Source organism: Ranitomeya imitator, chromosome 7 (assembly GCF_032444005.1).
Source record: "Ranitomeya imitator isolate aRanImi1 chromosome 7, aRanImi1.pri, whole genome shotgun sequence".
Taxonomy (NCBI): Eukaryota; Metazoa; Chordata; class Amphibia; order Anura; family Dendrobatidae; genus Ranitomeya; species Ranitomeya imitator.
In genome coordinates, this window is record NC_091288.1 from 224,981,016 (window position 1) to 224,995,446 (window position 14,431).

Genomic DNA, 14,431 nt, shown 5'->3' on the forward strand with positions numbered 1-14,431 from the left:
ATATCACTGTGTATCTGTCAGGAGGTGGAGGAGCGATGCTCTGCAGAGAGGTCAGTGGTGTAATAATCTGCAGGATATATCACTCTATCTGTCAGGAGGTGCAGGAGCGATGCTCTGAGAGAGGTCAGTGGTGTAATAATCTGCAGGATATATCGCTGTGTATCTGTCAGGAGGTGGAGGAGCGATGCTCTGCAGAGAGGTCAGTGGTGTAATAGTCTGCAGGATAGATCACTATGTATCTGTCAGGAGGTGGAGGAGCGATGCTCTGCAGAGAGGTCAGTGGTGTAATAATCTGCAGGATATATCACTCTATCTGTCAGGAGGTGCAGGAGCGATGCTCTGAGAGAGGTCAGTGGTGTAATAATCTGCAGGATATATCGCTGTGTATCTGTCAGGAGGTGGAGGAGCGATGCTCTGCAGAGAGGTCAGTGGTGTAATACTCTGCAGGATATATCACTGTGTATCTGTCAGGAGGTGGAGGAGCGATGCTCTGCAGAGAGGTCAGTGGTGTAATACTCTGCAGGATATATCACTGTGTATCTGTCAGGAGGTGGAGGAGCGATGCTCTGCAGAGAGACCAGTGGTGTAATACTCTGCAGGATATATCACTGTGTATCTGTCAGGAGGTGGAGGAGCGATGCTCTGCAGAGAGGTCAGTGGTGTAATAATCTGCAGGATATATCACTATGTATCTGTCAGGAGGTGGAGGAGCGATGCTCTGCAGAGAGGACAGTGGTGTAATAATCTGCAGGATATATCACTATGTATCTGTCAGGAGGTGGAGGAGCGATGCTTTGCAGAGAGGTCAGTGGTGTAATAATCTGCAGGATATATCACTGTGTATCTGTCAGGAGGTGGAGGAGCGATGCTCTGCAGAGAGGTCAGAGGTGTAATAATCTGCAGGATATATCACTGTGTATCTGTCAGGTGGAGGAGCGATGCTCTGCAGAGAGGTCAGTGGTGTAATAATCTGCAGGATATATCACTATCTGTCAGGAGGTGGAGGAGCGATGCTCTGCAGAGAGGTCAGAGGTGTAATAATCTGCAGGATATATCGCTATGTATCTGTAAGGAGGTGGAGGAGCGATGCTCTGCAGAGAGGTCAGTGGCGTAATACTCTGCAGGATATATCGCTATGTATCTGTAAGGAGATGGAGGAGCGATGCTCTGCAGAGAGGTCAGTGGTGTAATAATCTGCAGGATATATCACTCTATCTGTCAGGAGGTGGAGGAGCGATGCTCTGCAGAGAGGTCAGAGGTGTAATAATCTGCAGGATATATCGCTATTTATCTGTAAGGAGGTGGAGGAGCGATCCTCTGCAGAGAGGTCAGTGGTGTAATAATCTGCAGGATGTATCGCTATGTATCTGTCAGGAGGTGGAGGAGCGATGCTCTGCAGAGAGGTCAGTGGTGTAATAATCTGCAGGATATATCACTATGTATCTGTCAGGAGGTGGAGGAGCGATGCTCTGCAGAGAGGTCAGTGGTGTAATACTCTGCAGGATATATCACTGTGTATCTGTCAGGAGGTGGAGGAGCGATGCTCTGCAGAGAGGTCAGTGGTGTAATAATCTGCAGGATATATTACTCTATCTGTCAGGAGGTGGAGGAGCGATGCTCTGAGAGAGGTCAGTGGTGTAATAATCTGCAGGATATATCGCTGTGTATCTGTCAGGAGGTGGAGGAGCGATGCTCTGCAGAGAGGTCAGAGGTGTAATAGTCTGCAGGATAGATCACTATGTATCTGTCAGGAGGTGGAGGAGCGATGCTCTGCAGAGAGGTCAGTGGTGTAATACTCTGCAGGATATATCACTGTGTATCTGTCAGGAGGTAGAGGAGCGATGTTCTGCAGAGAGGTCAGTGGTGTAATAATCTGCAGGATATATCACTATGTATCTGTCAGGAGGTGGAGGAGCGATGCTCTGCAGAGAGGTCAGTGGTGTAATAATCTGCAGGATATATCACTATGTATCTGTCAGGAGGTGGAGGAGCGATGCTCTGCAGAGAGGTCAGTGGTGTAATAATCTGCAGGATATATCACTATGTATCTGTCAGGAGGTGGAGGAGCGATGTTCTGCAGAGAGGTCAGTGGTGTAATAATCTGCAGGATATATCACTATGTATCTGTCAGGAGGTGGAGGAGCGATGCTCTGCAGAGAGGTCAGTGGTGTAATAATCTGCAGGATATATCACTGTGTATCTGTCAGGTGGAGGAGCGATGCTCTGCAGAGAGGTCAGTGGTGTAATAATCTGCAGGATATATCACTATCTGTCAGGAGGTGGAGGAGCGATGCTCTGCAGAGAGGTCAGAGGTGTAATAATCTGCAGGATATATCGCTATGTATCTGTAAGGAGGTGGAGGAGCGATGCTCTGCAGAGAGGTCAGTGGCGTAATAATCTGCAGGATATATCACTCTATCTGTCAGGAGGTGGAGGAGCGATGCTCTGCAGAGAGGTCAGTGGTGTAATAATCTGCAGGATATATCACTATGTATCTGTCAGGAGGTGGAGGAGCGATGCTCTGCAGAGAGGACAGTGGTGTAATAATCTGCAGGATATATCACTATGTATCTGTCAGGAGGTGGAGGAGCGATGCTCTGCAGAGAGGTCAGTGGTGTAATAATCTGCAGGATATATCACTGTGTATCTGTCAGGTGGAGGAGCGATGCTCTGCAGAGAGGTCAGTGGTGTAATAATCTGCAGGATATATCACTATCTGTCAGGAGGTGGAGGAGCGATGCTCTGCAGAGAGGTCAGAGGTGTAATAATCTGCAGGATATATCGCTATGTATCTGTAAGGAGGTGGAGGAGCGATGCTCTGCAGAGAGGTCAGTGGTGTAATAATCTGCAGGATATATCACTCTATCTGTCAGGAGGTGGAGGAGCGATGCTCTGCAGAGAGGTCAGAGGTGTAATAATCTGCAGGATATATCGCTATGTATCTGTCAGGAGGTGGAGGAGCGATGCTCTGCAGAGAGGTCAGTGGTGTAATAATCTGCAGGATATATCACTATGTATCTGTCAGGAGGTGGAGGAGCGATGCTCTGCAGAGAGGTCAGTGGTGTAATAATCTGCAGGATATATCGCTATGTATCTGTAAGGAGGTGGAGGAGCGATGCTCTGCAGAGAGGTCAGTGGCGTAATAATCTGCAGGATATATCGCTATGTATCTGTCAGGAGGTGGAGGAGCGATGCTCTGCAGAGAGGTCAGTGGTGTAATAATCTGCAGGATATATCACTATGTATCTGTCAAGAGGTGGAGGAGCGATGCTCTGCAGAGAGGTCAGTGGTGTAATAATCTGCAGGATGTATCACTATGTATCTGTCAGGAGGTAGAGGAGCGATGCTCTGCAGAGATGTCAGTGGTGTAATAATCTGCAGGATATATCACTATGTATCTGTCAGGAGGTAGAGGAGCGATGCTCTGCAGAGAGGTCAGTGGTGTAATAATCTGCAGGATATATCACTATGTATCTGTCAGGAGGTGGAGGAGCGATGCTCTGCAGAGAGGACAGTGGTGTAATAATCTGCAGGATATATCACTATGTATGTCAGGAGGTGGAGGAGCGATGCTCTGCAGAGAGGTCAGTGGTGTAATAATCTGCAGGATATATCACTATGTATGTCAGGAGGTGGAGGAGCGATGCTCTGCAGAGAGGTCAGTGGTGTAATAATCTGCAGGATATATCACTATGTATCTGTCAGGAGGTGGAGGAGCGATGCTCTGCAGAGAGGTCAGTGGTGTAATAATCTGCAGGATATATCACTATGTATCTGTCAGGAGGTGGAGGAGCGATGCTCTGCAGATAGGTCAGTGGTGTAATAATCTGCAGGATATATCACTATGTATGTCAGGAGGTGGAGGAGCGATGCTCTGCAGGGAGGTCAGTGGTGTAATAATCTGCAGGATATATCGCTATGTATCTGTCAGGAGGTGGAGGAGCGATGCTCTGCAGAGAGGTCAGTGGTGTAATAATCTGCAGGATATATCACTGTGTATCTGTCAGGAGGTGGAGGAGCGATGCTCTGCAGAGAGGTCAGTGGTGTAATAATCTGCAGGATATATCACTATCTGTCAGGAGGTGGAGGAGCGATGCTCTGCAGAGAGGTCAGAGGTGTAATAATCTGCAGGATATATCGCTATGTATCTGTCAGGAGGTGGAGGAGCGATGCTCTGCAGAGAGGTCAGTGGCGTAATAATCTGCAGGATATATCACTGTGTATCTGTCAGGAGGTGGAGGAGCGATGCTCTGCAGAGAGGTCAGTGGTGTAATAATCTGCAGGATATATCGCTATGTATCTGTCAGGAGGTGGAGGAGTGATGCTCTGCAGAGAGGTCAGAGGTGTAATAATCTGCAGGATATATCGCTATGTATCTGTCAGGAGGTGGAGGAGCGATGCTCTGCAGAGAGGTCAGTGGTGTAATAATCTGCAGGATATATCACTGTGTATCTGTCAGGAGGTGGAGGAGCGATGCTCTGCAGAGAGGTCAGTGGTGTAATAATCTGCAGGATATATCACTCTATCTGTCAGGAGGTGGAGGAGCGATGCTCTGAGAGAGGTCAGTGGTGTAATAATCTGCAGGATATATCGCTGTGTATCTGTCAGGAGGTGGAGGAGCGATGCTCTGCAGAGAGGTCAGTGGTGTAATAGTCTGCAGGATAGATCACTATGTATCTGTCAGGAGGTGGAGGAGCGATGCTCTGCAGAGAGGTCAGTGGTGTAATAATCTGCAGGATAAATCACTCTGTATCTGTCAGGAGGTGGAGGAGCGATGCTCTGCAGAGAGGTCAGAGGTGTAATAATCTGCAGGATATATCACTGTGTATCTGTCAGGAGGTGGAGGAGTGATGCTCTGCAGAGAGGTCAGTGGTGTAATAATCTGCAGGATATATCACTGTGTATCTGTCAGGAGGTGGAGGAATGATGCTCTGCAGAGAGGTCAGTGGTGTAATAATCTGCAGGATACATCACTATGTATCTGTCAGGAGGTGGAGGAGCGATGCTCTGCAGAGAGGTCAGAGGTGTAATAATCTGCAGGATATATCGCTATGTATCTGTAAGGAGGTGGAGGAGCGATGCTCTGCAGAGAGGTCAGTGGTGTAATAATCTGCAGGATATATCACTATGTATCTGTCAGGAGGTGGAGGAGCGATACTCTGCAGAGAGGTCAGTGGTGTAATAATCTGCAGGATATATCACTATGTATCTGTCAGGAGGTGGAGGAGCGATGCTCTGCAGAGAGGTCAGCGGTGTAATAATCTGCAGGATATATCGCTATGTATCTGTCAGGAGGTGGAGGAGCGATGCTCTGCAGAGGTCAGTGGTGTAATAATCTGCAGGATATATCACTGTGTATCTGTCAGGAGGTGGAGGAGCGATGCTCTGCAGGAAGGTCAGTGGTGTAATAATCTGCAGGATATATCACTATGTATCTGTCAGGAGGTGGAGGAGCGATGCTCTGCAGAGAGGTCAGTGGTGTAATAATCTGCAGGATATATCACTATGGATCTATCAGGAGGTGGAGGAGCGATGCTCTGCAGAGAGGTCAGTGGTGTAATAATCTGCAGGATATATCACTATGTATCTGTCAGGAGGTGGAGGAGCGATGCTCTGCAGAGAGGTCAGTGGTGTAATAATCTGCAGGATGTACCACTATGTATCTGTCAGGAGGTAGAGGAGCGATGCTCTGCAGAGAGGTCAGTGGTGTAATAATCTGCAGGATATATCACTGTGTATCTGTCAGGAGGTGGAGGAGCGATGCTCTGCAGAGAGGTCAGTGGTGTAATAATCTGCAGGATATATCACTATGTATCTGTCAGGAGGAGGAGGAGCGATGCTCTGCAGAGAGGTCAGTGGTGTAATAATCTGCAGGATATATCACTATGTATCTGTCAGGAGGTGGAGGAGCGATGCTCTGCAGAGAGGTCAGTGGTGTAATAATCTGCAGGATATATCACTATGTATCTGTCAGGAGGAGGAGGAGCGATGCTCTGCAGAGAGGTCAGTGGTGTAATAATCTGCAGGATATATCACTATGTATCTGTCAGGAGGTGGAGGAGCGATGCTCTGCAGAGAGGTCAGTGGTGTAATAATCTGCAGGATATATCACTGTGTATCTGTCAGGAGGTGGAGGAGCGATGCTCTGCAGAGAGGTCAGTGGTGTAATAATCTGCAGGATATATCACTATGTATCTGTCAGGAGGTGGAGGACGGATGCTCTGCAGAGAGGTCAGTGGTGTAATAATCTGCAGGATATATCACTGTATCTGTCAGGAGGTGGGGGAGCGATGCTCTGCAGAGAGGTCAGTGGTGTAATAATCTGCAGGATATATCACTATGTATCTGTCAGGAGGTGGAGGAGCGATGCTCTGCAGAGAGGTCAGTGGTGTAATAATCTGCAGGATATATCACTATGTATCTGTCAGGAGGTGGAGGAGCGATGCTCTGCAGAGAGGTCAGTGGTGTAATAATCTGCAGGATATCACTATCTGTCAGGAGGTGGAGGAGCGATGCTCTGCAGAGAGGTCAGAGGTGTAATAATCTGCAGGATATATCGCTATGTATCTGTCAGGAGGTGGAGGAGCGATGCTCTGCAGAGAGGTCAGTGGTGTAATAATCTGCAGGATATATCACTGTGTATCTGTCAGGAGGTGGAGGAGCGATGCTCTGCAGAGAGGTCAGTGGTGTAATAATCTGCAGGATGTATCACTATGTATCTGTCAGGAGGTGGAGGAGCGATGCTCTGCAGAGAGGTCAGTGGTGTAATAATCTGCAGGATGTACCACTATGTATCTGTCAGGAGGTAGAGGAGCGATGCTCTGCAGAAAGGTCAGTGGTGTAATAATCTGCAGGATATATCACTGTGTATCTGTCAGGAGGTGGAGGAGCGAAGCTCTGCAGAGAGGTCAGTGGTGTAATAATCTGCAGGATATATCACTACGTATCTGTCAGGAGGAGGAGGAGCGATGCTCTGCAGAGAGGTCAGTGGTGTAATAATCTGCAGGATATATCACTATGTATCTGTCAGGAGGTGGAGGAGCGATGCTCTGCAGAGAGGTCAGTGGTGTAATAATCTGCAGGATATATCACTACGTATCTGTCAGGAGGTGGAGGAGCGATGCTCTGCAGAGAGGTCAGTGGTGTAATAATCTGCAGGATATATCACTGTGTATCTGTCAGGAGGTGGAGGAGCGATGCTCTGCAGAGAGGTCAGTGGTGTAATAATCTGCAGGATATATCACTATGTATCTGTCAGGAGGTGGAGGAGCGATGCTCTGCAGAGAGGTCAGAGGTGTAATAATCTGCAGGATATATCACTCTATCTGTCAGGAGGAGGAGGAGCGATGCTCTGCAGAGAGGTCAGTGGTGTAATAATCTGCAGGATATATCACTATGTATCTGTCAGGAGGTGGAGGAGCGATGCTCTGCAGAGAGGTCAGTGGTGTAATAATCTGCAGGATATATCACTCTATCTGTCAGGAGGAGGAGGAGCGATGCTCTGCAGAGAGGTCAGTGGTGTAATAATCTGCAGGATATATCACTGTATCTGTCAGGAGGTGGAGGAGCGATGCTCTGCAGAGAGGTCAGTGGTGTAATAATCTGCAGGATATATCACTGTGTATCTGTCAGGAGGTGGAGGAGCGATGCTCTGCAGAGAGGTCAGTGGTGTAATAATCTGCAGGATATATCACTATCTGTCAGGAGGTGGAGGAGCGATGCTCTGCAGAGAGGTCAGAGGTGTAATAATCTGCAGGATATATCGCTATGTATCTGTCAGGAGGTGGAGGAGCGATGCTCTGCAGAGAGGTCAGTGGTGTAATAATCTGCAGGATATACCACTGTGTATCTGTCAGGAGGTGGAGGAGCGATGCTCTGCAGAGAGGTCAGTGGTGTAATAATCTGCAGGATATATCACTCTATCTGTCAGGAGGTGGAGGAGCGATGCTCTGCAGAGAGGTCAGTGGTGTAATAATCTGCAGGATATATCACTATGTATCTGTCAGGAGGTGGAGGAGCGATGTTCTGCAGAGAGGTCAGTGGTGTAATAATCTGCAGGATAAATCACTATGTATCTGTCAGGAGGTGGAGGAGCGATGCTCTGCAGAGAGGTCAGAGGTGTAATAATCTGCAGGATATATCACTATGTATCTGTCAGGAGGTGGAGGAGCGATGTTCTGCAGAGAGGTCAGTGGTGTAATAATCTGCAGGATAAATCACTATGTATCTGTCAGGAGGTGGAGGAGCGATGCTCTGCAGAGAGGTCAGAGGTGTAATAATCTGCAGGATATATCACTATGTATCTGTCAGGAGGTGGAGGAGCGAAGCTCTGCAGAGAGGTCAGAGGTGTAATAATCTGCAGGATATATCGCTATGTATCTGTAAGGAGGTGGAGAAGCGATGCTCTGCAGAGAGGTCAGTGGTGTAATAATCTGCAGGATATATCACTATGTATCTGTCAGGAGGTGGAGGAGCGATGCTCTGCAGAGAGGTCAGTGGTGTAATACTCTGCAGGATATATCACTATGTATCTGTCAGGAGGTGGAGGAGCGATGCTCTGCAGAGAGGTCAGTGGTGTAATACTCTGCAGGATATATCACTGTGTATCTGTCAGGAGGTGGAGGAGCGATGCTCTGCAGAGAGGTCAGTGGTGTAATACTCTGCAGGATATATCACTGTGTATCTGTCAGGAGGTGGAGGAGCGATGCTCTGCAGAGAGACCAGTGGTGTAATACTCTGCAGGATATATCACTGTGTATCTGTCAGGAGGTGGAGGAGCGATGCTCTGCAGAGAGATCAGTGGTGTAATAATCTGCAGGATATATCACTATGTATGTCAGGAGGTGGAGGAGCGATGCTCTGCAGAGAGGTCAGTGGTGTAATAATCTGCAGGATATATCACTATGTATCTGTCAGGAGGTGGAGGAGCGGTGCTCTGCAGAGAGGTCAGTGGTGTAATAATCTGCAGGATATATCACTATGTATCTGTCAGGAGGTGGAGGAGCGATGCTCTGCAGAGAGGACAGTGGTGTAATAATCTGCAGGATATATCACTATGTATCTGTCAGGAGGTGGAGGAGCGATGCTCTGCAGAGAGGTCAGTGGTGTAATAATCTGCAGGATATATCACTATCTGTCAGGAGGTGGAGGAGCGATGCTCTGCAGAGAGGTCAGAGGTGTAATAATCTGCAGGATATATCGCTATGTATCTGTAAGGAGGTGGAGGAGCGATGCTCTGCAGAGAGGTCAGTGGTGTAATAATCTGCAGGATATATCACTGTGTATCTGTCAGGAGGTGGAGGAGCGATGCTCTGCAGAGAGGTCAGTGGTGTAATACTCTGCAGGATATATCACTGTGTATCTGTCAGGAGGTGGAGGAGCGATGCTCTGCAGAGAGGTCAGTGGTGTAATAATCTGCAGGATATATCGCTATGTATCTGTCAGGAGGTGGAGGAGCGATGCTCTGCAGAGAGGTCAGTGGTGTAATAATCTGCAGGATATATCACTATCTGTCAGGAGGTGGAGGAGCGATGCTCTGCAGAGAGGTCAGAGGTGTAATAATCTGCAGGATATATCGCTATGTATCTGTAAGGAGGTGGAGGAGCGATGCTCTGCAGAGAGGTCAGTGGTGTAATAATCTGCAGGATATATCACTGTGTATCTGTCAGGAGGTGGAGGAGCGATGCTCTGCAGAGAGGTCAGTGGTGTAATACTCTGCAGGATATATCACTGTGTATCTGTCAGGAGGTGGAGGAGCGATGCTCTGCAGAGAGGTCAGTGGTGTAATAATCTGCAGGATATATCACTATGTATCTGTCAGGAGGTGGAGGAGCGATGCTCTGCAGAGAGGACAGTGGTGTAATAATCTGCAGGATATATCACTATGTATCTGTCAGGAGGTGGAGGAGCGATGCTCTGCAGAGAGGTCAGTGGTGTAATAATCTGCAGGATATATCACTGTATCTGTCAGGTGGAGGAGCGATGCTCTGCAGAGAGGTCAGTGGTGTAATAATCTGCAGGATATATCACTATGTGTCAGGAGGTGGAGGAGCGATGCTCTGCAGAGAGGTCAGAGGTGTAATAATCTGCAGGATATATCGCTATGTATCTGTAAGGAGGTGGAGGAGCGATGCTCTGCAGAGAGGTCAGTGGTGTAATAATCTGCAGGATATATCACTCTATCTGTCAGGAGGTGGAGGAGCGATGCTCTGCAGAGAGGTCAGAGGTGTAATAATCTGCAGGATATATCGCTATGTATCTGTCAGGAGGTGGAGGAGCGATGCTCTGCAGAGAGGTCAGTGGTGTAATAATCTGCAGGATATATCGCTATGTATCTGTAAGGAGGTGGAGGAGCGATGCTCTGCAGAGAGGTCAGTGGTGTAATAATCTGCAGGATATATCACTCTATCTGTCAGGAGGTGGAGGAGCGATGCTCTGCAGAGAGGTCAGTGGTGTAATAATCTGCAGGATATATCACTGTGTATCTGTCAGGTGGAGGAGCGATGCTCTGCAGAGAGGTCAGTGGTGTAATAATCTGCAGGATATATCACTCTATCTGTCAGGAGGTGGAGGAGCGATGCTCTGCAGAGAGGTCAGAGGTGTAATAATCTGCAGGATATATCGCTATGTATCTGTAAGGAGGTGGAGGAGCGATGCTCTGCAGAGAGGTCAGTGGTGTAATAATCTGCAGGATATATCACTGTGTATCTGTCAGGAGGTGGAGGAGCGATGCTCTGCAGAGAGGTCAGTGGTGTAATACTCTGCAGGATATATCACTGTGTATCTGTCAGGAGGTGGAGGAGCGATGCTCTGTAGAGAGGTCAGTGGTGTAATAATCTGCAGGATATATCACTATGTATCTGTCAGGAGGTGGAGGAGCGATGCTCTGCAGAGAGGACAGTGGTGTAATAATCTGCAGGATATATCACTATGTATCTGTCAGGAGGTGGAGGAGCGATGCTCTGCAGAGAGGTCAGTGGTGTAATAATCTGCAGGATATATCACTCTATCTGTCAGGAGGTGGAGGAGCGATGCTCTGCAGAGAGGTCAGAGGTGTAATAATCTGCAGGATATATCGCTATGTATCTGTCAGGAGGTGGAGGAGCGATGCTCTGCAGAGAGGTCAGAGGTGTAATAATCTGCAGGATATATCGCTATGTATCTGTAAGGAGGTGGAGGAGCGATGCTCTGCAGAGAGGTCAGTGGTGTAATAATCTGCAGGATATATCACTCTATCTGTCAGGAGGTGGAGGAGCGATGCTCTGCAGAGAGGTCAGTGGTGTAATAATCTGCAGGATATATCGCTATGTATCTGTCAGGAGGTGGAGGAGCGATGCTCTGCAGAGATGTCAGTGGTGTAATAATCTGCAGGATATATCACTCTGTATCTGTCAGGAGGTGGAGGAGCGATGTTCTGCAGAGAGGTCAGTGGTGTAATAATCTGCAGGATATATCACTATGTATCTGTCAGGAGGTGGAGGAGCGATGCTCTGCAGAGATGTCAGTGGTGTAATAATCTGCAGGATATATCACTATGTATCTGTCAGGAGGTGGAGGAGCGATGCTCTGCAGAGAGGTCAGTGGTGTAATAATCTGCAGGATATATCGCTATGTATCTGTAAGGAGGTGGAGGAGCGATGCTCTGCAGAGAGGTCAGAGGTGTAATAATCTGCAGGATATATCACTATGTATCTGTCAGGAGGTGGAGGAGCGATGCTCTGCAGAGAGGTCAGTGGTGTAATAATCTGCAGGATATATCGCTATGTATCTGTCAGGAGGTGGAGGAGCGATGCTCTGCAGAGAGGTCAGTGGTGTAATAATCTGCAGGATATATCACTATGTATCTGTCAGGAGGTGGAGGAGCGATGCTCTGCAGAGAGGTCAGTGGTGTAATAATCTGCAGGATGTATCACTATGTATCTGTCAGGAGGTAGAGGAGCGATGCTCTGCAGAGATGTCAGTGGTGTAATAATCTGCAGGATATATCACTATGTATCTGTCAGGAGGTAGAGGAGCGATGCTCTGCAGAGAGGTCAGTGGTGTAATAATCTGCAGGATATATCACTATGTATCTGTCAGGAGGTGGAGGAGCGATGCTCTGCAGAGAGGTCAGTGGTGTAATAATCTGCAGGATATATCACTATGTATGTCAGGAGGTGGAGGAGCGATGCTCTGCAGAGAGGTCAGTGGTGTAATAATCTGCAGGATATATCACTATGTATCTGTCAGGAGGTGGAGGAGCGATGCTCTGCAGGGAGATCAGTGGTGTAATAATCTGCAGGATATATCACTATGTATCTGTCAGGAGGTGGAGGAGCGATGCTCTGCAGAGAGGTCAGTGGTGTAATAATCTGCAGGATATATCACTATGTATCTGTCAGGAGGTGGAGGAGCGATGCTCTGCAAAGAGGTCAGTGGTGTAATAATCTGCAGGATATATCACTATGTATCTGTCAGGAGGTGGAGGAGCGATGCTCTGCAGAGAGGTCAGTGGTGTAATAATCTGCAGGATATATCACTATGTATCTGTCAGGAGGTGGAGGAGCGATGCTCTGCAGAGAGGTCAGTGGTGTAATACTCTGCAGGATATATCACTATGTATCTGTCAGGAGGTGGAGGAGCGATGCTCTGCAGAGAGGTCAGTGGTGTAATAATCTGCAGGATATATCACTATGTATCTGTCAGGAGGCGGAGGAGCGATGCTCTGCAGAGAGGTCAGTGGTGTAATAATCTGCAGGATATATCACTGTATCTGTCAGGAGGTGGAGGAGCGATGCTCTGCAGAGAGGTCAGTGGTGTAATAATCTGCAGGATATATCACTATGTATCTGTCAGGAGGTGGAGGAGCGATGCTCTGCAGAGAGGTCAGTGGTGTAATAATCTGCAGGATATATCACTATGTATCTGTCAGGAGGTGGAGGAGCGATGCTCTGCAGAGAGGTCAGTGGTGTAATACTCTGCAGGATATATCACTGTGTATCTGTCAGGAGGTGGAGGAGCGATGCTCTGCAGAGAGGTCAGTGGTGTAATAATCTGCAGGATATATCACTATGTATCTGTCAGGAGGTGGAGGAGCGATGCTCTGCAGAGAGGTCAGTGGTGTAATAATCTGCAGGATATATCACTATGTATCTGTCAGGAGGTGGAGGAGCGATGCCCTGCAGAGAGGTCAGTGGTGTAATAATCTGCAGGATATATCACTATGTATCTGTCAGGAGGTGGAGGAGCGATGCTCTGCAGAGAGGTCAGTGGTGTAATACTCTGCAGGATATATCACTATGTATCTGTCAGGAGGTGGAGGAGCGATGCTCTGCAGAGAGGTCAGTGGTGTAATAATCTGCAGGATATATCACTATGTATCTGTCAGGAGGTGGAGGAGCGATGCTCTGCAGAGAGGTCAGTGGTGTAATACTCTGCAGGATATATCACTGTGTATCTGTCAGGAGGTGGAGGAGCGATGCTCTGCAGAGAGGTCAGTGGTGTAATAATCTGCAGGATATATCGCTATGTATCTGTCAGGAGGTGGAGGAGCGATGCTCTGCAGAGAGGTCAGTGGTGTAATAATCTGCAGGATATATCACTATGTATCTGTCAGGAGGTGGAGGAGCGATGCTCTGCAGAGAGGTCAGTGGTGTAATAATCTGCAGGATATATCGCTATGTATCTGTCAGGAGGTGGAGGAGCGATGTTCTGCAGAGAGGTCAGTGGTGTAATAATCTGCAGGATATATCACTGTATCTGTCAGGAGGTGGAGGAGCGATGCTCTGCAGAGAGGTCAGTGGTGTAATAATCTGCAGGATATATCACTATGTATCTGTCAGGACGGGGAGGAGCGATGCTCTGCAGAGAGGTCAGTGGTGTAATACTCTGCAGGATATATCACTGTGTATCTGTCAGGAGGTGGAGGAGCGATGCTTTGCAGAGAGGTCAGTGGTGTAATAATCTGCAGGATATATCACTATGTATCTGTCAGGAGGTGGAGGAGCGATGCTCTGCAGAGAGGTCAGTGGTGTAATAATCTGCAGGATATATCGCTATGTATCTGTAAGGAGGTGGAGGAGCGATGCTCTGCAGAGAGGTCAGTGGTGTAATAATCTGCAGGATATATCACTGTGTATCTGTCAGGAGGTGGAGGAGCGATGCTCTGCAGAGAGGTCAGTGGTGTAATAATCTGCAGGATATATCACTATGTATCTGTCAGGAGGTGGAGGAGCGATGCTCTGCAGGGAGGTCAGTGGTGTAATAATCTGCAGGATATATCACTATGTATCTGTCAGGAGGTGGAGGAGCGATGCTCTGCAGAGAGGTCAGTGGTGTAATAATCTGCAGGATATATCACTATGTATCTGTCAGGAGGTAGAGGAGCGATGCTCTGCAGAGAGGACAGTGGTGTAATAATCTGCAGGATATATCACTGTGCATCTGTCAGAAG